At 46.3% G+C, this 23,856-nt stretch overlaps 1 protein-coding gene across 5 annotated transcripts in view; it reads left to right on the top strand.

Annotated features, from left to right (window-relative positions):
• The window catches only part of Mideas (mitotic deacetylase associated SANT domain protein), a 127,008-nt gene that overhangs the window by 56,957 nt on the left and 46,195 nt on the right, over positions 1 to 23,856 (top strand). For 2 of the 5 annotated variants that reach the window (XM_087195081.1, XM_004837226.4), the window contains exon 1: positions 4,165 to 4,315. The exons of the other annotated variants lie outside the window; for them this stretch is intronic. The gene's annotated coding sequence lies outside the window, so the exon portion shown is untranslated. Of the gene's footprint in view, positions 1 to 4,164; positions 4,316 to 23,856 lie in introns of those variants that run through there. 5 annotated transcript variants of the gene reach the window in all.

The following is a 23,856-nucleotide window of genomic DNA, read 5'->3' as shown; positions in this document are numbered from 1 at the left end:
ATGCCTGGCCCATCAGAGGTCATTAGTGTGTGGCAGTTATTTATTGCTCTCTAAACCGAGAAGAGTCACAATTCTTTGACTATTCTGATTTCATACAAATATACATATTGTATACAATTGAAACAAATGCTACATAATATGATTCATAGTGCAACGCATCCTGATAATTTTTAATATTTTTTTTCAAAAGGAAAACCCCAGTGGTGACTCAGAACACCTCTTCCCAGACTAACTTACTCTTTTCTCTGACATCTCATGGTGCCCTATGCAAAGCTAGATTCTAATGCTTCTCATGTTACATGGTAATTTATGTGTTGTTCTCCTCCACTAGGGAGAGACTTTGTCCTTTTCATCTTTGCATCCCCAGCACGCTCAGTAGTAGACACTCAGTGAATCTTAACTAAAGAGATGAATGACAAATCCCTGTCTGTGTGTTCAACACAAGAGAAAAAGGTGGGTTCCTTTTATTGTAGTTCACAACATCTAATCTTGCATTGAAGAGCTCAGACCTCCATGGGCAACTGGCACTCTGGGAGGGATTCTTTTTTTTTTTTTTGTACCGGAGATCGAACTCGGGTCCTTGCGCCTGCGCAACAGGCAGCAAAACCATTGAGCTAAATCCCCGGCCCCTGGGAGGGATTCTTAAAAACATTAATGCACAAACCCTTCTGCAGAGTGGGTCAAAACACAAAAAATGAGGACCAGAAACTAACAATTTCTCACTCATTGATTACCCCCCCCCCAAATTCTGGCCGTTTGCACCCCTATTGTAGAATGCCTTTATGTCATCTATAGTAACTTAGTCATAAAAAACTGTACAGACTCAAAATTCAGGGCATTTGGCATTTCTGTGAAGCCAGACTCTAGGAAACATGCCCATTGCAGAACACATTGGATGTGGTTTAGGTAGCAAAGCAAATGACCTAACAAGGAATGTATGTGCTGAGCCTAGTTTGGGTTAAATTAATAGATTCACGTTCTGGCACATTCACAACCTCACAAGTCATAGCAACCGGATGACAGCATGGCAACACAGCAGCTGTGGCCACTGTACATGAGAAAAATTGGAGCCTGGTGTCTCTGGAGAGAAAACAGAAACAGTCTCTACAATTGCAATTGCCAGCTTTTACAGCATTGACTGAGGGGAGGGGACCATGGGGGGAATACCAAGCAGATGCTTGCCCTGGTCAGGGCTAAAGGAGTAGGACAAATCCCCTGCTTTCTAAAACTTTGTTTTGTATTTTAATAGTAAATAATTTGCTCCAGCTACAGAGGAAGTGATGCTGAAAGACACCATTTTGTAGACAGCATGCCCTTCCTAGCCCTAAAAGAAGCATGGAGGTGATTCAGACCATAGAGTCCATGACTTGCTATTCAACTGCAGCCCCACAAGCTTTCCTTTCTAGTTTTTAGACCCACCTAAACCACCTATGCCTTCTGCCTGTCAGAGTTGAGGACCTTCTTTCAAATTCTCCTTCCAGAACCAAGGCCTGACTCCAGGGCCATAGGATGTGGCAAGGCCTCAGAGATCAGAGTAGATAGCCTGGGGAAGAGGAAGATTAGGCCTGAATAGATGTTAATTCTGTGACAGAAAGACTTCTGCACATGGTGTCAGGTAAGTAACATCCAACACCAGGGCTGCCTGGGATTAAGCAGCACTTTATACCCTGTGACCTAAATTCAAGGGTAACCTTTGCTCTGCAAATGTAGTGAGGGCCAGGGCTTCTGTTCTTGGGATTTATGTACTGCACTTAAATCTGGGTCAGGCCCTTGATTTTTTTTCCCTCCACGTTATCTTTTCCAGATGTGGGATCAGGAAGACCAAGTGGGGTTGTCACTGGGACTCTGCTGACTTCTCTGTCTCTGTATTAGTTATCTGTGGCTCAAAACACAGCAGTTTAAGACAACAAACATTTGTTATTGTAGGATTTCTGTGGGTCAGGAATGCAGGCAGCTTAGCTGAGGGTAGGCTGTAGTCATGCTGTTGGCTGGGGTTAAAGGTATCATTGGAAGGTTTGATTGGCATGGAGGAAACTCAAGTAGCTGTTGGCAGGCCTCAGACCGTCTCCACAGGGCTGCCTTAGGACACAGTCCTGAGCCCTGACCTCCTTCTCCTCAGTAAGCAATCCAAAATGGAATGAAAGACAGAGAACACCCAAGATGGAACCCATAGTTTTGTTTTTGTTTTTTACAACATAGTCTCAGAATTGACATCACATCACTTTGGCAGTAATTCTGTTAGGATTGAGTCAGTGGGTACAGCTTACACTTAAAAAGAGGATATGAAACTAAGAGGCTGAGTTCAATGTCAGGGAGCTGTTTTAGAGGCTGTTGTTAGAGGCTCCACATAGTGGCCTGGAACTCCAGCAAATGCTACCCTGTGTAGACAAAAAGCAGTGTGTATGTGTGCATTTGTGTCAGGCCCTTCTCACATTTACAACATCTGTTGATTACTCCTGGGTACACAGAAATACTGAATATTCATGAAATGGTGACTGAGAATTTAAAAGTACAGTCCTGAACAAAATATTCTGCTCTTGTTTTAGCAAACGTGGAGTATCATGATTGTCTTTAGAAGCATGGCGGACATCTTTTCTACTCATTGGTTGGTTCCCTTAAGCAGAACACACTAAAGAGTTACTTCTATTACAAAACTGAAATGGGCATCCCTTCCCCCTTCCACCACAGTAGTGTGATGTAATAAAAATTTCAGAGAATTGTAATTATCGAGTCTAAATATGCACTTATTTCTTAAAGCAATATTGCTTTTCTTACATGGTACATTTTGTATTTATAATGTGCCATTAATGTCTCAGTAGCAATTAGAACACAGCAACAGCTGCAACGTGGAGGATTTCACGTTGCTAGGAGAGCTTGGATCTTCACGCTCCCAGTCTTTGGGTGAATGTGTGGCTTCCCGTGAGGTATTTACACAGACCTGGGGATCATTTTCCAGATGTCCTTTTCCATCAGTCTCACATACATCCACCTTTCTGGACAAAGCCTTCACTCAAGCCTATGGTTTCCTGTGCTTTGGTAAAAAGATGAAGCATTGGAAGGGAGCTTTTACCTGGCCAGTGTGCATTAGTAACTGGAGCGTATTTGGGGGAAAAAGGGAAAATTGTCCAGCCCTCACTGAGGTTTTTGAACGGCTTTTCAGAGGTCCCTGTTTTCCATTGCAAGCTACAATGAAGCTAATGTTTGCTAGGAAAGCCCTCCAACTGCAGTTTCCACTGTCTGCTTTTTTTGTAAACCACAGCAAAGGCTAATCCCGTTTTCCCCTCCAGCTTTGGGGCAATGGGAATTTTTCTCGAATACTGCTGTTTAACTGTTTTGTTGCTACTTATCAGGACCCCCCCCCCCCCAAAAGGAAACCTAAAAGGTGACTTTCCGTTGTAGCTTTTTAAAACGGTGAGTAAATTTATCTTGGGCAAGGATAAATTTCAAAATTATTATTGCCTGCAGCGCCTGTGCTCAGGACTCCACCCTACCCTCTAAGCCACTTTTGTGCGGTGGTGAAAACCCAAATACATCACCCCCTAACGACATCTGAGACTGGAGCAAGAGGAAGAGGTGGAAACTGGCAGAGGAGGACTAGAACAGACCGACCATTTTGCAGCCCCAATTTGGGAGCTGAAATAGCCCCGGAAGTTATAACACGTGGTAAACGCCCTACGCCCGCGAAAAGAACGGAACAATCGTGCAGACCTTTTGAGGAACGTACGGATAGGAGACCCGTGTTTGAAGGCCCAGTTTAGGGATTATTTAGGAAAACACAGAGCACACTCCTTTCTCACTTGACCTTTCTAACCTAAGCACCAAACTGAAAAACTTTTCCTTCTCTTTCCCCTACCCCTTGTGTGTGCCCGTGTGCAGGGGTGTTTCTCCCCAAATCCTAGCTCTGGGGTCCCTTTAACACCGCCCCCCGGAGGGGGCCCAGAACCCTAAGACCACCCTGCAGACCAGACATTAGGGCACCTCAGTGCTGCGTCGCCGACGCGCTACCCCGGACAGAAAGGACGCGGCTGCAGCTCGGAGGCCGCCAGCGCAGGGCTGCTCGCTCCCCGAGTGCCCAAGGCGCCCAAAGCCGTGCGCGGGCGCCAGGTCTGGGGCGCGCGGAACTGGGGGTGCTGGCGGGCGGATGCAGGGCTCGGCGCGCCGCCGCGCGAGCTGCTGGGTCACAGCCGGGGCCGCGCCGCCGGCTCCGCGAGGAAGTGACGACTGCGCCGTCCCGAGAGCAACAAAGTTTGAGTCTGCAGGCCGCGCCCGCCTGCGCCCCGCGCCCCTCGGAGCAGCACCTGGACCCAGCGCGCAGGTGAGCCGCGGACCGCCGGGGCGCCGTCGTGGGGCTCGGCCTTGGGCACGCGAGTTGGGAAGGGGCAGGAGGGGCTGGGCTGCACGCCGGGGTGCGGGGGCGCTGCAGGGGCGGAACTGGGCGGCGGGGGTGGGGGTTTGGCTGCGCCCCTAGAGTCGCTGCTTTGGTACGGGACTTTCAGCAGACAGCGCTGCAGCCGGGACCGTTCTGGGCGCCTTTTGCGAGAAGAGAGGTGTGGGGAAGGGGCTTCGCTGGCCTATGTCTGGGGCGAACCCTCCGCCTTGAGCCCCATCCCTACAGGCTGGGCGCAGCGGCCCCATAGCCCCTGCCTGCTGTTTCCCTGGGAAACGTCCTCTTCCTCTTCGCAGCCCTTGACGAGGTTGCAGGAAAGAAGTTAAAGGAACTTTTCCTCCACTTTTATTTCTCAGTCCTACAATGATGAAGAGTAGAGTAACCCAGAAGTTTGGGAACACAACCCTACTCATTTACAGTAAACAAAACCCGAATTGCTCCCAGACCGCCCGCCTTCCCAAATCCCTCCTATCTTTCCTGACTCCTGCTGCCCCTACTCCCGCACACCGCTTCCTCCCCCCCGCCACAGTAAGGCCTAACACTTTGCAATTTAACCATAAAAACTGTCACCACACCCACGTACATATGTGAGTGTTTTCTATATAAAACCCAGAAAGCCGTTTCCAGTGGACTCTGTGGTATCTCGTTCTTTTCTGTTTTCTAAAACTGCTAGGGCTGCAGGAATGTGCCTGGGAACTTTGACGGTAGTTCCCGCCACCCTTGGTAGCCTCACTAGCCACACAGAGGAGAGTTTTTTGTTTTGTTTTGTTTTCTGTTTTTAAAGGACAGCTGAGAAGTGTATGGTGACCCTGTGGAGTAACTTGGGGCTTGGCGGGCAGGGCGGCTGGCGCCCTCGCTCCCTGGTTTGAGTGTGCAACCATAACAGCGGTGTGGCAGCTGCAGCGGCAACGGGGACACGGTGTTATGTGCAGGAATGTGCCTACGAGCCGAGGAGACTCCGAGATGGGATATCTAGAGGGTGAATGGTGCAGTTCCTAGCAGCAGCTTCCTGCCGGCCTGTAATTACAGCCTGATTGCACAGTCAGGCATTGTTGGCGTGTTTATACACAGGCTATTGTGCAAGGCCTTGGTGGTGGTGAACAAAATGCAGATTTGCATTGCAAATGCCCAGGGTTGATCTGGGCCGGAGCTGTGTCTCTCTGTTCTTTTGCCTTTTAACCTTAGCTAGGTGATTTGTTCTCCTTGCCTCTACTTTAACCTTTGCCAAAAGCCACAGTTGGTGTGGGCTCTGGAGGGCTGGATCCCACCACTCCTTAGGCAGCCTGAAAACTGCCAGGAATTGTACCTTCGTTTGTGTCTGGAGAAAATGTGGGCTGACGTCAGCAGGAAAAGGAGATAGGAGATGGCTATCACCCTCCCTAACCGGGAAAGCCGTTTGAATTAGCAAAATTGCCTGAGTGGTGGACTGGGGCTGGCTGCAAAGACACACCACGCCATGTATATCTGAGTTGGCCAGTGGACTTTGAACCTTAAAGTGTCAGCTGCAGAAACTTAGTAGGTGGGTCCCATTTTCTTTATTGTGTTCTGGGCCAAGGGGAAATGTGCTCTGTGGCCAAAGGCAAAGTGCTGGGGCTTTGAGACTACGTGTGGTGCTGGTGTTTGGGGTGGGGTCGGGAAGGGAGGCAGAGGAGTGACTCATGCACATTTTCTCCTGCAGAGCCCCAGGCCTACTTCCAGAGTAAGCTTGCAGTAAAGAGCCAGTTGGGGGTCCTCACATCTGCTAAGAGGCTGCCCTGAATGAAGCGACCCAAGCCTGAAAGTGTGCTGAGGAGGGGCACAGTCCTCCTTGAGGGCCTCAGAGGCAGCCAGCTGTAGTAGAGCTATCGAACAGTCCTCTGCTCCAAATTTAAAAAGCTCATGTTGGATTTGTGCAGAGCCATCCCAAATCACAATCCGCTCACATCCTGTCCTAGGCAGAAGGCGCATGGGGCATTTCTTAGCCCTGCTAGGTTGCTGGGTGACTCAGTGGCATCACCCATCACCCAGTGCCTGGGCTGCCACTCTGGTCATAGTGGTAGGCACTGATGACCCTGGCATGCTGGAGCTCCTCCAGGCCTTCTCCCCAATGGAGCAACTGAGCTTCATGCACCTGGAAGGAAAATGCTGTTTTGCAGCCTCCTGCCAGCTGTGTGTCATGGGCACAGTGACTGTTTATGAAACCGTAATAATAGGGCACAGTCGCTAGCAGGTACCTTTATGCTTCCAGAGACTGGAGAACAAAATGTAAAATCAGGACAGTTTTGGAAAGTCTGAAATAGGAGGTCAAAGTAGCCATAGGGGAATGAGGTTTAGAGCAAAACCCTCACTGCAGTAGGAGTCACCAGTGGTTGCACAACCCCTGTTTTAGGAACACTTGGAGTTTTTTTTGGGTTTTTTTTTGTACCTGGGATCGAACTTGGGTCCTTGTGTTTGTGAGGCAGGCTGCTGAACCACTGAGCTAAATCCCTGGTCAGAAACACTTGGCTTTTACTGAACTTGACTCTCAGTTCCTGGCTAGCTGTATCACATGACCAGGACAACTTTAGTGAGGGCTTAATGGTGCCCAGTGTGTGGCTTGAGGGGCAGGAGAGGAGTACATTCCCTTCTGACCTCAAAACAAAGAAAAGTATGAGTTTGAGATCCTTAGTGTTTATGTAGAAGCATGCAGAGATAAAAAGTGTCCAAAGGCCCTCTGGGACCAGACAAAGCAGGAAGCTGGGCTCCCTGGAGTTATGGAACTACCCGGAACAGTTGTCCACCCATATCTTTGGCTCACCCTGGCTGATTTTTGCCCAAAACTCAGACCCTTTTATTAACTTCCTCTGCATTCACAGAGCTTGCCCTGCAGTGATACACAGCCTAGTTTAAGGCAGGAAACTTAATCCTGACTTCCTCTCCCACTTTATGTAAATGCTCCTGAGCACCCCTACCTGCTGCCTTGCTATGCGCAATTAGACAGTGATGGAAAAGCTCTTGATTCAGAAGTTGACAGATTTAAAAAATAATTTTATTGTTCCAGGAGGACAAAATACTGGAGGTATTTAGGGAGCTCAGCAGCTCTGGAACCCCAGGATGCTACTGAGAGAGGCAGATAGAGAAGTCCCATGGAAGAGGGTGGTCTTAGAATGGAGGCCTTTCATGCTGTCCAGGACTGATATTTGTGTTTCTGTTCATCTGCCTCTTCCTGGCTGATGACTCCCTACACCACAACCCAGAGTTTTGACTTCACAAGTCACCTCCAAAAAAGGAGGCCAAGCACCCACAGCTGAAGAGGGCATTCCAGACTTGAAAAGGAGCTGCACTTTTCCAGATGCTGTGGCTGGCCATTCTGTCCTACAGATTTGGTTCCTTCTTTAAAACATCCCCCTTCATTCCTCATTCTCATTGAAGCATCTCTTTGTGAGACCCTTAAACCTTCTTTTTCTGGTCTACATGACACAGGGCAAAAGCGTTATGACTTTCTGTCTCAAGTGCCACTTGAAATACACACGGCTTTGAATAAGCCTCAGATAAAGGGCTGCTCTGTAATCTCTCCTAAAATGCCTGTTTGCAAGGGTCACCCTCCTCCTCAGCAACCTTCAGTGGTTCCCCACTGTCTGCATAGTGAGAGTCAAACTTTTAGGCTGGCAGTGAGGGCCTTCCACACAGGGGTCTGGCCTTCACTGTTCTCCTGTCCTAATTCATAGCCCTGATCCAGTGACTCTCTCTGGGTGTTTGTCCAAGCCATCAGTGAAAAGTATCCCTAACTTCCATGCTGCCTCGGAGGCCTGGATGCCTTACTCTTCCTCTCTTCTACTTGGCTTAGTCCTGCTCCCCTTTTAGTCCTGTTCATGTACCTTTAGATTTTCCCTAACTCACCAAGTGAGTCCCTCTCAGGACTCCAGGAACGTCCACCTGGGGCCTTGTGTCAAGGAAAAGCTTGAATCCTGGTATAAAGATTTTCATCTTCTCCTTTGGGCCAAGGCTTTTCTTAGATACTTTGTTCAGCTGCTTAAATGTGCTTTTAGATGAATAAAACCTATGACTTTTTTTTTTTTTTTTGGTACCGGGGATCGAACTCAGGTCCTTGAGCTTGTGCAGCAGGTGGCGAAACCACTGAGCTAAATCCCTGGCAAACCTATGACTTTTAAACTAAACTGGAAGTCCCTATTTTGTAGATCTTTATATCCCCAACCTGGTGCTCTATTCATAGCAAGTCCCAGTAAACAATTAATGATGACCATGATTCAAATGGCAGTAGCTGTTCCATTTTGTCCACTTGTGCATAGATATACACAAAAGCCCAGTGCTAAGAACCATGGTTCCTCATCCTAATTCTAAACATTAACCCAAACCTGCCTCCACCCGCCTGTTGGTCTTCCCTGGCTCCCATGGCTTTGTACTTCATTAGTTTTCTCCATTTCTAGTACCTTTCCCCGCTGGGTGCCAAACAGTATCTGTCCTGGTTGAACACTGGCTCCTCCTTGTCCTCGTTTGACCCAACTGCCCTGCCCTATGATGCTCTATGCCTTGGTGCCAGTTTTGAGGGTGTAGGGTTGCCTCAGCATGGGGGAGCTTGACTGGTAGAAGGTAGGACCAATTCTCAGGCAAGACTTGAGAGCAGGGCAAATTGCTGCTTCCTGGCTGGCTTCAGGCTTGCTTTGTCCATTCCGTGTTTACCCTATAAAACTAGGCTAAACCATGAAGCTCAGTCTTGGGGAGATCCCAGCTAAACCCTGAGATTAGGCTTGATGAGTGGGGCTTTGTTGCCTCCCCAAAGTCCTCAAACTGAATCACAGCCTTGCCTTAAATGCCAGATTCTGGGCTGGGGATTTAGCTCAGTGGTTCTGCTGCCTGCCTTGCAAGTGCAAGGTCCTGAGTTCAATCCCTGGTACCAAAAAAAAAAAAAAAAGACAACAAAAAACCCCCAAAACAAAACAAAAAAGCTAGATTCTTAAATTGAGATATAATTTGTATACCATAAAATATAACCTATAAGCAGGATTCTTTAACTTTTTTGTTTTATTTAAAATTAAAATCTGGTAGATTCTTTTTACCCTTAATTTTCTATTTGTTTTTTTTTGGTACCAGGGATCAAACTCGGGTCCTTGCGCTTGCACAGCAGGCGGCGAAACCACTGAGCTAAATCCCCGGCCCTCTATTTGTTTTTTGTAGTAGTGGGGATTGAAGCCAAGCCTTCACATGCTAGGCCAGCACTCTACCACTGAACTGCTTCCCCAGCCCTCTTGGTTTTCTGTTTGACAAGCTAGTACACACACATAGTTCAAAATTCAAAAGATATGTAGTATAAAGTAAGACTTAAACATAATCTCAGTATAGACAAAAGAGATTACTATGTATATAAATGCAATTGAATTAGAAAAATAAAGATATGTTTTAACTGTGGAGGAAAGACCTTCTTAAAAAGGATACAAAGCCCAGAAGCCATAAAAAAATTCTGATAAATGTGATTACTTAAAACTTTGAGGAAGTGAATTTTCCATCCTCTAATCTTCATTTCTTCAATCCTCCAGTACTCCTGTTTTAGGCAGCTGCAATTTGACATTTTTCAACTACCCTTCCAGATGTAATCTCAGCAGATAGAAAAAAATTTGAGACAGGTCACACCCGGAGAGAAAGAGCTGACTGATGGTCAGTCTGTCACTGGGAAGATGGAATTTGATGGAGTAGTCAGTGTGTAAGATGAAAAATAAAATTGAGATTAACTTTGCAAGTACTTTAGGAAAATACCAGGTAGGCAACAGACCTATTGGCTTTTGATACTCAAACATATCTTAACCTGTTCCTCTAACTTTAGAAGTTGTTGTAGTCTCTAAGGTTGAGCACCAGGTACAGTGGGGGCCATGCAGTATGAAATAGGTGTGTGTTTATATGCTGCGATCTCACTCAGCATGTAGAGATGCTTATATTATGATATCCCCACCACACTGGGCTTAGGGCTCTTCACCCAGGCTCGTTGCTCATTGGAACAGTAAGTTTGCATGGCTGTGTTTTCTTCTATTCTGTTTTTTCCTTCTGTATATCCCTTACTTTCTCTCTTCTCTTGTGGTAAGTTTGACTGTTTGAATCTGCATGAGTTAAATGAACATACTGAGATATTCCATTGTCTCATGGGAAGATAGACCATGGGGACTATAAGTTAGGAAATAAACTGTATGAGGTGAAAAAGAAAGACTCTTAGAATAGGTGAGCAGGATTCAATGGAGAAGAGAACCAGGGAATAGGTTTAAGCTGCAGTGTGTTCATCTGGGATTGGAGATGAAAGCTTTAAGCCTGGGTTGCCAAGTCCTTGATGTGTAGCAGGTACTTTTCTCTAAAGCCCTGGCCCACTTCGTGGCCTCTCCTTATCCCCCTCCCCAGCCTCCCTATTGTAAGCCAGTAAAAGAGGTCTGCAAGGAATCTACCAGCACCAATCAGTATCTACTTCCTCTGTGTGTTCTCTGGGGCAACTTAGAAGCCAACAGTTTCTACTCCCTGAGGCCCTTGTGACTTCGCACTAGAAGAGGTGGAAAAGCTCAGGATTTCTTCTTTCTTCCACATCTCTTCAAGGAGGCTGTGCTCACCTAGCTGATGGGATTTAGGATCTGACATTTCTGTTTATGGAGAAAAAAAACTGGCCATGGGCACAGCAATAGTGACCTTGCCCATATAGTTTGTAAGGTATTTTCCCTCACCCTTTATTCTTTCACTCATTCAACATGAATTTATTTATTATTTATTTGGTACTGGGGATCGAACTCGGGACCTTGCACTTGCGAGGCAGGCGGTGGAACCACTGAGCTAAATCCCTAGCTGCAACATGAATTTATTAAGCCCTTACTGAGTGCTTGGTTCTGTGCTTATATATATTTATAGGGATATAAAGATAAAGTTCAAGCTTCAAATGCTCACAGTCTGTGAGGGATATAGTCACGCACTTTTTAAAAGTTTTCATTTTTATTTGTATATGCTTGCAGTACATAATGATTACATTCATTGTGGGGACTTGGTACATGTACATAACACATTTTAATTCTTTTTACACCCCCTTTTCCTCTTCTCCCTCTATCAGTTGTGTACTTTTAAAAAGCAAGAGCAGGTAAGGACCACAGAAGTCAATGTGAGCGTATTCCAGAGTCTCTTAGACTCAGAGGAGGACTGGTCACTTCTCCCAGCATTAGGGAAAAGTGAAAGTCAGGAAAGGCTTAGGATGGTCTCATGCCACATACTGTTCCTTTGACTGCTGGGGGTGGGGGGTCAGAGGCTGCCTGAGGAGCCTGAGAAGTGGGTAGGCATCCATCAAAAGGCAAAGGGAATCGGCATTCTGGACACAGGGAACAACAGCTCAGGCAAGACTTGGAGGCATGACACAACCGGTGTTCTTGAGAATCAGCTGTAAGTCATAGGGCTCAAAGCAGCATGTGGGAAGGAGGCAGCCGGGCTGGGTGATGGGCCTCCCATGCATGTCTATTAAGAGTTTTGGACCAAACCAGTAGGGAGCCTCTGAGGACTAGATGAAATGTATATTTGGGATGTGGATCAGATTTTGTTTTTGGATCTTTTTTTTTTCCCCCCTCCGGTACCAGGGATCAAACTCAGGACCTTGTGCTAGTGAGGCAGGCGGGGTGTCCAGATTTTGTTTTTGGAAGATCACTCAGCTGCAGTGTGGAGATTGACTGGAGGTGGAGGAAGATGGGCACTTGTGAATAGAAACACTAGTGAAGAGTTCCTTATGGTCACTGGGGCAAGAGGGAGTGAGTCTGAGTCTGAGCAGTTGCTTCTTCAAGGAGGAGGAGGAAGTCAGGAGCAAGGAAAGTGTCAAAGTTGAGATGAGTTGAGAGGCTTTGAGGACCCAGTATGAGGGAGAAGTCAAAGAGTTCACACAGTTTTTTATTCAAGACAGAAGGAAGCAGATTGTAAAGGAAAGACGGTGAATCTAATTTCAGCCATGTGGAGATGTAGGAGCCTGTGGGACATCTAAGAGAACTGTCCAGTAGGGTTTGGGGCAGAAGATTCCCCAAGAGATGGTATGGGGGGTACTGGGCTCTCTACCCCACATAACTTCCACTAACCAGACCATTTCAAATAAACATCATCTCAATAAAAATGATGGTTTATTGTCCAGTTGCAGCCTTGAGACAACTTCCAGATAAACCTGATCATTTCCCTTTAGCCCCTTTGTCAGAAATTTTGAAGCAGATATTTGGGGATCGCCATTACACAGAAGGCAGCTAGAGCTCAGGAAGCCTATGGCATCATTCAAAAGGAGCATACAGAAGAAATGAGGGGCACACCATTTAAGAGGTGCAGCTGAAGGGAGTTAGCAACAGGCACAGAGAAAGAACTGATGGTGAAGAAGGAAAAAAACTCAGGGGTCAGGGGTGTCAGGAGAGCTGAAGAAGAAGTGAGCCTTGGATTTATGAGAACAGGGACCATGATTTTGTGCGTATAGTATAGTGTGTCACGCATTTGAAGTTCTCCGTAAGTATTTCTTAAATTGAGTTGAAATCGATCAATTATTGAGCTGTGGGAAGTCAAGAGTTCTGAAACGATGTATTGATTTAGGAACTAGGAGGTGCTGGGGCTTTGCCAGTAGAGCTCCTCATTTGCTGTAACCTCCTGTGAAGCAGGTGGTACAGGGATCTCACCTGCCCCAATTGAAGTGGCATGTGCAAGTCATACAACCCAAGTTTCCTGACTCCAAGTCTACCTTTTCCTTTGCTGGTGGCAGATAGGAAAGAGCCCAAGGCAACAGGATTGCCTTTAATTTCTGGTATTTTATTTCCTAAACTAGGGCATTTGGTCAGATCCAGGACCAGGGTTGTTGTATTTAGTTTTTATGGCATTTGCCCATACTGTATTTGCATTCTTAAGTGTTTGTGTTTTTCTTGGATGGTGTGAATATTTTAATTAGATTTTTCACAGAAGAAAAGATGGAAGCTTGAGCACAGTTTTGTCTTAGTGGCTAGAGGAGCCTGTGTACAAGTAGGAGATACTGGGGTATTCCAAGTCCTTGGTCTATAAATAGTAGAATCCAGTTCTGGCTAAATTGAGGAAAAAAGGAACTTACTAGAAAGAAATCTGTTGGCTCACTGAATGTCCTGGAAGGCTACAGAATGAGGTGTAGAATCAATCAGACTTGTGGGAAATTGGGTGGCCAGAATCAAAGCCAAAATGATGAAAACACTGGCCTGGGATCAGTGCTATCTGCACACCTGGATGCTACCTACCATCTCCAGAATGATTTCTGACCTCTCCCTGCTTTTATTTTTGTACCGGGGATCAAACTTGGGTCCTTATGCTTGCACAGCAGGTGGTGAAACCACTGAGCTAAATCCCCAGCCCTAAAATATGCTATGATACATTTGGGGGGGGGGCTACTGGGGATCAAACTCGGGGTCTTGTGCTTGCGAGGCAGGCGCCAGAACCACTGAGCTAAATTACTGGCCCTCTTCCTGCCTTTTTGTATCACCACCTTTAGGGGCAAAGCTCAGGCTGAACATCTGGCCCAGCCTAGGTCATGTTCTTGCTGTTAGTCCTGAAGGCAAAGCTCTGGAGGCTACAGCTTCCCCAGTGACAGGGAAAACTCTGTCTCCCAGACTCAATGCCAGTGCCTGAAACCAGGGGAGGGCTGTACCTGTTAGATGAACAAGTATCCCCCAGAAATCTGGAGCTCAGATCGGGATGACTGGGGAGTGCTAGATGTAGGAGGAAGAGACAAGACATCCTCCTTGGGCCACAGAAAACATATACATCTTCACCTTAGTCTTTTTGGAGATCTTTTCAAATCCTTAGCCTCCAGCTGAGCTTTAGAATTTTATGTTCTGGAGATCTGAGCATTTCATTAGATTTGAATTTCTCCACTGGAATATGAAACTATTCCAGTGGAAAAGGATGGTCATCCCAGCATCTGGATCCTCTCAGCGCATTTGATTCCACTTGGAAAACTTTAGTGCTGCCTCATGAGAACAAAGGCCAAGGCTTGGTGCTCTCCTGCTCCTCTTCTAGGGATAGGTGGGATTCACAGGGCTTCAGGGTGTTTGGGAAGTACCACCTTGCTTTTCAGACTAGAGATTGGAGTTCTGGCTTCAGGTTTGGTTTGTGGATCAGTTGAGGTTCCTGGTGCTCCGGCTGCTCAGGTGACACCAGCAGGCTCCTCTCCACAGTTCTGAAGATGTTAGCCTGGTTAAGATGGTCTCCCCAGTGTCTTATCTAAGAGAGCTCTAGGAATTAGGGCTTTGCTTGCCTGATGCTATCAACATCACTGGTCATGTCCTTGCCTGGTTTTATTACCTCCCAAATGGTGCATTTATGCCCCTTCTTGTCCTCATATCTTTTAGTTATAGCTCTTTGAAGCAAAGGCACCTTGACTGAAGTCTTGTTCACTCACCTCCAGCACCCTTAGGCAAAGGAATTAATTTCCTTACAAACAAAAAAGAAACATGCAGTTTTGAACTTACTGGTCTTCTACCAGTCTAGAACTGTGTTTAGCATCCAGTAGGTGTCCACTAGTGGGGCCAGAAGGGTGCAATGGGACCTATACTCTGATGGTCAGATGTGCTTGTTGAGCTACTTTTTGGTGGTCCCCATCCTCCCTTAGCACCTTGGCAGCTCCACTGTTTCTTTGAGATTGCCAACAAGACCCTGGTGAGGGTGGGAAGGGGATTTGGGGACACAAAGCCCAGCAACTGGCCTAGTTCACTCTGAGGAGTATTCTCACAGGACACCCTTAGAAGGCACCTGAGGTGAGGAGCTGGTTTAAAGGTGGCAGGGACTTCCCTTCCGAGCCTGAAGGATAGATCCCAGATGTCCTTGAAGGACCTCTCCTTTCTTCATGTCCTGCACTACTGTCTTCTGGCCTTGGTCAGAAGGAACAAGGAAGAGCAAGTCAGCAGACTATGGGAGGAGAGACTGGGGCTCTTTCAAATGAAAGCCCTGTTCAGCTTGGTCACAAGGGCATCAGAGGCAGCTGTGGCTCTTCCGGTTGGAGGGCAGAGAGGAACAGATCCTCTGACCGTGACTTCAGGGTACAGTGGGGCCCCAAAGCAGGAACCCAGGGTCTCTTTATATAATGAAGGAGTTAGACGACATAAGGATCTTTCCCACTTGGAAATTCCACATGCCTATGAGTAGATAGAGCCTTGGAGGTGGTATCTTTATGGTGCCTCACAGTGGGACCTGCAGTTCTCGAGGAGCAGTCCCATCATTGACTAGATATCCTGGGTCTGTATGACATTTAGTGCCTAGGGGAGCATCTTTTCCACTATGGCTGATGAGTTGGACTTTCTCTCTTAAAAGACTTTTCCTTCTTTTTTTTTTTAAAGAAAGCTTTTTTTTTCTTTTAAGACTTTTCCTTCTTAAAGCTGAGCCATTCTTTTTTTTTTTTTTTTTTTGGTACCGGGGATCAAACTTGGGACCTTGCGCTTGTGAGGCAGGTGCCAGAACCACTGAGCTAAATCCCTGGCCCCAAGCTGAGCCATTCTTAAGGCAGAGCTCACTTGTGCCTGGGTTTATCAGATCACTGGTGAATGCCTGATTTAGGTTGTTCACAAAATATGTTTTAAGACTCTAGAAGCACATGGTATTTCCAGGAGCCCTTTTTGGAACCCATCAATGTGTGTCTTTATATAAACTCCAGAATCCCAGGGGGATCCTGGGTTGTGAGTGGGATGGTTTTTGTGCCTAAGGAGGTGTTGGGTCATTTTAGGAGGATCTGCTTTTGTTTTTTCCCCACAAGTCCTGCTCTCCCCTACCCATCCCAGCATTTCTACCTTCCTATCTACATCTTTCTGTCTTCCTTCCTTAAGTCTCCACAGCAAATCAATTGTACTGCCTCCAACATCCATTCAATCAGCATGCTAGTCTGGATACTTAGCAAACTGGGGAGCTGGAAAAAGTGCATTTCAAGAGTGGATTCATCTCCCCCCCACAAAGAAAAGTACACCCATGAGTGAGGGCCAGGGTTTGATGCCTAGCACTGGGGGGAAAAACACAAAAAAGCAAAGAACACAAAAATACCCCCCCCATATACAGACAGAGTGGATCTTGATTGGTGGGATTAAGAGGTGTGGTCAGGAAAACAACTTTGGAAAATAGTCCAGGTAATGCACACAGAACAATATATTCTTTAACATGTAGATCTTGAAACTGTAAGACATTAATTTCCGTTCACCTATTAGTATTACTGTTGAGTATTAATTCTAAGGAAATAGTTTTGAAAAGGAAAAGAACTATAAGCACAAAGATATTTATGGCAGCATTGTTTAAAATAGTAAAAAATTCTGTTACAGCCTCAGCATTCCACGTGGCTGTATAATTCATGATACCTGGATTCAGTGGAGTATTGTGCCACTGATAAATTAATATGAAGATGATCATTTATGGGGAAATGTTGATGAATTTTGGTGAAAATAAATAAAACACAAAGTTGCATGTGCATATACTATGAGGGCATAAAAACTGGGTACATTGACCATAGTATAAATTGGCACAATGTAAATACTGGATTTAGGTGAAGAGGTTATACATGGAATATTTGTTTGTAATTGTTTTAGAAATATATATCTATGCTTTTTAAAAAGACAGGCCTTAACATCAGAGACTTTGGATCTAGATGGGAAGGAGGCCAAGGAGGGACTCTACGCCTCCCATCTGTTACCACCAGGAAGACTGACCTGCCCTGTCTTATCAACCACTGTTGCTGTGTGCAGGGGCTGCAGGACTCAGATTGGCCTGACTGCACAGGCTGGCTAACCGTGTAACTTCGGGGTTCACGGCGTGGACTCTGCCTCTCATGCTGGTGCAGGCAGCCCTGGGTGGCCTCAAAGCCACAGATCATTGTTCACACCTGAGTTTCCAGGGAACCAGCCATTGAGCATGTAGCCTTTGAGGCTCTGAACCACCCACTCACCTGCAGGCCCAGCCGCAGCAGAAGGAAGCTGATTCTTTTGCAGTTCTCAACAGGCAGCAGGAGGGTGTGCTTTGCAAACTGAACTCCTGCAGCCTAGCCTCACCCAGGTGGAGCCCTAGTAAGGTAGTGTCTTGGGTGTTTCCACTGTTGCAGATATTTTACTATTAAATTTAGAATTGTTCTTTAGTGTTAGCCCCTCATTCGTCCAGTCCATTTCTGATTTAACTGGCAGAGCTCTCTGAATCCCCCCGCTCCCCCTTGCCTTGAGCTCTGCTGGGACTTGCAGCTGCAAGTGTAGTTCTGTCACTAAGAAGCCAACCCTCTTCTGACTGCTTCTCATATTGGTAGCATCTTTGAATCTTGGGTGTCTGGTGAATGGCCTTTTTTTTTTTTTGGTACCGGGGACTGAACTCAGGACTTTGCGCTTTCGAGGCAGGTGCGGCACCAGTCAGCTAAATCCCTGGCCCTGTGAATGGCCTTCTTACCCCCACTATCCTTGTGTTAGCCCCTAGTGGGTAGCATTTGCTTTGGACAGAGAAATTTTCTTGACACAGGGGATGTCTGAGGGCCCTTGCTCATCCTTTCTTTGTGACCAGGCCAGGAGTGTAACCAGGGAAGGAAATGGAGACTCCTTGGTGGTTTTTGGAATCCTGAGGTGGGTGTGGGCTGGAGAGCCCCTGACATACCTTGTGAGCAGGTTGGAGCTTGCTAAAACAGAGGCCACTGAAACAGTGCAGAGCGTATCTGGAGGGATGTCCAGGCTCTTCTGGGGCCCGGGATATCTGAGCATATATCCGCTAAAACCAAGTTCTGAAACTGTCAAAAATTTGGAGATTTTGTTCTGTGATCAGACTGAAATAGGACCTTGTGGCTGGAGGTTTGCCAGAGTCAGAGAGGAATTGGGAAGAGTGTGGGCTCAGGGCTTGCCAGGATGTTCATCAGGGGTACTTTGGCCAGTTTCACGTCTTCCAAGTAATGCTCATGTGCAAGTGTGTGTGTGTGTGTGTGTGTGTGTGTGTGTGTGTGTGTAGTGGCGGCAGAAGCTATTCATGTGCTTTCCTAGAATATCATGTTCATTCTTAGATGCCCAGGCCCCATCCTCACCTTGTATAACGTGGAGCTCAGTTCTGATCACTGTTGGTGGCTGAAATATTAACTGTCACAGAATCTATGTAGCAAACTGTCTTCCTGAGCTCAGGACCCAGCTCATCTCAGTTCCCTAATTTAGAGATCACATGTGTGCCCCAGGGTTTTCAGCAGCTTGATTTTTTGAAGCTTGAAACATATTTCCATAGAAACAATGCTATAAATGGTGGTTGGGTTCCTAGGCTAGCCCACAGAGAGCCCTGATATCACCTCAGAAGCTGCTGAAATAAGGTATTAGTAAAATTGAGAGCACAAATGCAGCAGTAAAAGTTAGCACTGAGGATGTTAGAGGTTAAATGTGTGGGTTTATTTGGGTAGCTTTGTTTTTCCCTGAGAGGTGTCTTTCAAAGTCCTCCAGATAAGGAAAGATCTGTCCCAGTTTGCATTTCTTCTCCTTCCCTCTTCAAGCCAGGTGCCTGGGCCTGCCTGTCCCCTGGGTCCTTGGCCCAGCATATTTTATGATGAGGAAATCCTGTCCAGTGGCCCTTACATCATGATCATGATCATCACTGTTGTCTTTATTGTTATTTAAACCACCTTCCTCGACTCGATAGAATAAACATTACACCCTAACAATTTACACTGTTTAGAATTCTCTTCTGATTGCTTCTAATGTTCCTGTGGAAGTTTTAGCAATTTGTAAGTTCATACATGTTTCTTTGTGCTGATTTTGTCATTTCATATGATTTCATCAAATGGTTTCTTCAGATTGTTCCATGTATTGAGTCCATTCATATTTTACTCAACTATTGTATCATATCCTACTATGTATAATATGAATAGATTTTAATATTTGCTGATATATGCAGGCACTTTGAGCTTCTTTTGTGGTGGCATTTTAATTTCATGGGAAATAGTCCCCCAACTGTAATTACCAGGTCAGAGCCTTAGACTCTTGCAACACAGTGCCAAGTCACATTCTAGAAAGATTTAAACAGTTTATAGTAGTAGCACAGCAGTGTATGTGCAGCTGTTCCCCCAAAGCCCTGCCAACAGCAGTGTTGTTGTCTTATTTATTTACTTATTTTCACATTGACTGGGGCCATAATGGGGTGTTAATGATGTTGTAATTTGCATATCCTAAATTGTTTCTGAGACTGTACATTTTTCCTCTTGATGATTTGCTGTTTGTGTTTCCTCATGTGTCAAACCCTGCTCATCTCCTGCAACTGTGGATCCTCCTGGACCTTGTCCAACTCATTCCCACACCTGCTTGGTCCCCATCACAGCCATTCCAGCCCTCAGCTCTCTTCCTATGGGTATGAGCTACAGACCCTGGGGGCTCCTGGGATGGAGGCAGAAGGGCAGGAGTTTGAAGGAAGGCAGGGGCTTGTATGAGTGGCTCCCCAAGTAGGTTCATAAGGTTCTTTCTTGGAGATAGACTTAAAGCTGAAGGGGGCACTGGAGTTCATCTGACTAGGGGTCATGCACTCAAAGGCCAGCAGGGAACAGAGAGAATGAAACGACAGAGGCCAGCACAAATGTGATGATAAATGGAGTGACCCATGACCTAGGAAGGGGTAGGACCAGCAGGAAATTGGAACATGTGAGTTGCCCTTGCATTGCAGTGGCACTCAGCTCTACCTCCAAGAAGGAAGGCTTACTGTGGCCAGTGTTCTGATTTTTTTTTAATGACAAACCAGAACCCCTGATTTTTAATTTGTCTCCAGATTAAAAAAAAAATGTTGGCAGTAAATTCATTTAAAATAAAACATAATGAATGGGTCAAATAAAATATACCTGTGAGAGAGAATGGCTTCTCAGCCTCAGCTTCCTTATTGGGGAAACACATGCCCAGCATATAAGACAGAGATGGAATCAGAGTCTAAGGGTCGAATTCCATCTGTGTGACCTTGGGAGAGTTGTTTAACCTTTTTGAACTTCACTTCCTTATCTCTGAAAGGGGATCATGACTTCCAGGGTGCTGGGTGGATCCAGTGGTCTCGCACATTGGACATAAAGTAGCAGCTTGATGATGCATTAGATAGGTTCATTGGGGTCATTTGGAAAGTTAAAAGGAAGAAACAGGCTTAGAAATTTGCTCGTGTAACTCTTAATCTAGAGCTTTATCTTCATCGTATAGGGATGCTTTCATGTGTTTCTGGAGGTATCTGGACACAGGAGTCCTTCTTATCCCTGAAAATTGTAGATTACTTTATGAAAGCTTGAGTGTCAGAGCACTCCTAAGCTTAGATAATGGGCCTCACAGCTCTGTGGATTTTGTGCTACAGGACCCAGGACCCAGGAGACCAAACCGCAGCAGTAGTAGCAGTAGCAATAATAATAATAATGGCATACACCATTGAACCTAAGGAGCCATTGATTATAATATGCACCATTATTTTACATACACTTAAGAAAGAGAAAATGCTGCTGATAAAACCATGCATGCCTGCTGGGCATAGTGGCACGTGATGGTAGGTAGCTACTTGGGAGACTGAGGCAGGAGAATTGCTTGAGCCAGGAGTTCAAGGCCAGCCTGGGCAACATAGCAAGACCCTGTCTCACAAAAAAACGAACCATAAGGGCTGGTGATTTAGCTCAGTGTCGCCGTGCCTGCCTGGCAAGTGCAAGGTCCTGAGTTCGATACCTGGTATGGGAGGGGGCAGAAAAACCATACATGCTGTCCATTGTAAGAAGCAGCTTGATTTCAGAGATGTTGAATGGGGGAAATATGCATCTTAGAATCAGTGAAATAGAATAGCAATACAAGTAATAATAATGATGTTATATTTTGTTGATTGTTTTAAATTTTCGTGTATAGTTTCATTCACGAATTTATTTATTTATTTTTTTATTTAGGTACTGGGGATTGAACTTGGGTCCTTGCACCTGCGCAGCAGGTGGCGAAACCACTGAGCTAAAATCCCCGCCCCCATGAATTTATTGCAAATGTTTGCTAAGTGCCATAGTGTGCAGGGACTGTGTAGACACCAGAGATACCACAGGGAGTAAAATCTAGGAGGCTGCGCACTTAAGGAGCTCTGATTCTGGGTGATGGTGCTCTGTTCACAGAAATGGTGCAAGCAGAGCAGAACAACATGTAGCCAGTGGAGTAAAGATACACAGGAAGCCGTGGAGGTTTAGGGAAGAGAATAGCTGTTCTGATTCTTTGGAGCTGGGAGCTAGAAGGGGTTTTGGTGACTGGGGTTTTAGAAGGGCTGTCAGGAGGAAGTGAAGCAAGATAGACCAGGGAAGGGCTGGGGATTTAGTGATTTAGCTCAGTGGCATCTCCACCTGCCTCAAAAGTGCAAGGTCCTGAGTTTGATCCCCAGTAGTGAGAAAAAAAAGATAGAGCAAGGACACAGCTAAGCAAGGAAGGATATGTTGCAGCTGGAGCCCACAGGCAGCCCTGCAAGCACGAATTCCCTTCCCACAGAATCTGTCCACCAAAGGTGCCCTTTGATTAGGGCCAGCTGTGAGCTCTTAGCTACCACTCAAGGCGGGGTGGAGGGGGCAAGGGATGAAGCCTGATAAAGGGGACCTGGGAGGGCTCCAACAGTGTACACTCCAGCAGCGTCCTCTGCTCTGAGGAGTCAAGAGAAGCTTCTTGGAAGATGGGCTGTTAAGCTTTAGGCTGTTAAGCGCTAGTGTGCTGGGAGACCTGGGTATGGGCTAATCTGCAGATCAGGATTAGAGGGAGGAAGAGCAAGAGTGAAGACTGGAGAGTGAGAAAGCATAGCTCTTGGGAACCTCATATTGGTTGGCTCTGTGGGGCCAGAGCTGGGGCTGGGAAGTGGAGCAGAATCAGATAGTGCCAGGAACACAAGTGGCTAACTGTCTGGTTAACAGACCTAGCTTTATGCTGTTGATGATGGGAGCTGTTGAGGAGTAAGCATTTTGATGGCTGTGTGGACAGTGAAGTGTGCAAGACTAGGAGCAAGGAGATCAGTTAGGAGATGAAAAAATGACAGCACACATGTATCAAAGACTTACTGTGTGCCATATACTTTTAGGGTCTTATCATTCTCATTTTGCAGATGAGAAAACTAAGTAGGTAAGTAACTTGCTCATCAAGTCAGCGTGAGCCAAGATTTGGACTCAGGTCTTAATCTGTGCTCTTAACTTGTATATTCCCATAGATGTGAATTTTGGATTCTAGTTCTTGACTTATCAGTATTGCTTTTCATTTAAAAGTCATGTTTCAAGCGTACCCCACTGCACACATTGAATGTGGGGATCCTGCTCCTCTTGGCTTGCTCGTGAGGAGAGCTAGTGAGGGAGTCTGTCCCGGCCGGTCCTGTGGGGGCATGGGCTTTGTTGAAGTGGGGCCCCTGGGAAGCTGGCAGTTCTTGCTCTGTGAAGAAAGGGTGTTTCTGTCCTGTAGCCCTGCTGGCCTGCCCTCCTTGGCAGCCACACCTGTTTTGTCCTTCTCTCTGCACCCAGCCAGACGTATGTCCCAGAGTGACAGCAGCAACTGGAGCCATCTACAGAAGCTCCCTCTCAGGCCTGACAAAGGCGCTCAGAACCTGGTCCAGGCCGTAGGGGAGGGAGGCTGGGGAGGGCAGGTGGGAGGGCTGAGCGGGACAGACAGCTGTGGGCTGGTGTGGCCGGCTTGGCTCTGCCCCAGAACAGGTGAAGTAAGTGTGAAACTGAGGAGAGTCCCATGGGTTTTCAAGGGTAAAAGAGAATGCATGACTTCTCAGTAGTGCATCAAGTTACTGTGGCTTACCTTAGTGACTGAGGTGGTTTTTGAACTCTCTGCTGTCTCAGAAAGGACCTGGTAAGAAGCGGGGAGAAAGCACGGTTGTTAAAGGGGTGTCTCTGTTCAGCCCAGGTGGACAGAGTTGTGGAAAAGTGGTGGAAAGGACACAAAGGGAGGGGACACCTCCAATGGGACACTGGGTTGATGTTGCAGAGCCTAGCAGAGGGTCACCCTGAGGCATCATGTTGTCTTTTCAGGGGGAAAAAAAAAAAAATCTTGCCTGGAAGTAGGTTCTTGAAAGGGAGAACCTAGTTTTGAGAGAAGGAAATACAGGGTAAAAGAGTAAAAGTAACAGTTGTAACACCTAATACATGTACATAGCATTCTACAGCGTAGAGCAGTTTTTTGTCCATTGGATCCTTTCAGACCCCTATAAAGAGGACACCTTTTCACTGTTCTTGTAACAAACACGGTGCTCTATTAGGGGACAACAGCAACAGAGAAAGAAGGAAAAGAGAAAAAAATGAAGCTCAGACGTTATGGAGAACTGTCCTAAGGTCACAGAGCAGGTTTGTTTTAGTTAGGCAGGTCCCTTCCTCAGTACTGGCTCCCCGTTCTTTTCACAACTTTCTCTTTCTTCTGTTGTAATTATAAGCAATAAGAACCTTTATTTTGCAAAGGGACCTGACAGTAGGAACATAGCATACAAGGGACATAAGAAGGCTGTCATTTTGTGATGTCCTCAACAATAGTTGTACCCCAGTTCCTCATATTCTGGTCAAGGCTAAT

Source organism: Heterocephalus glaber, unplaced genomic scaffold (genome assembly GCF_053883595.1).
Source record: "Heterocephalus glaber isolate CG9 unplaced genomic scaffold, H.glaber_assembly_v1.0 deba00001608, whole genome shotgun sequence".
Classification (NCBI taxonomy): Eukaryota; Metazoa; Chordata; class Mammalia; order Rodentia; family Bathyergidae; genus Heterocephalus; species Heterocephalus glaber.
Note: the sequence above shows the minus strand (reverse complement) of the source record. Positions and strands in the feature narration are given on the sequence as shown.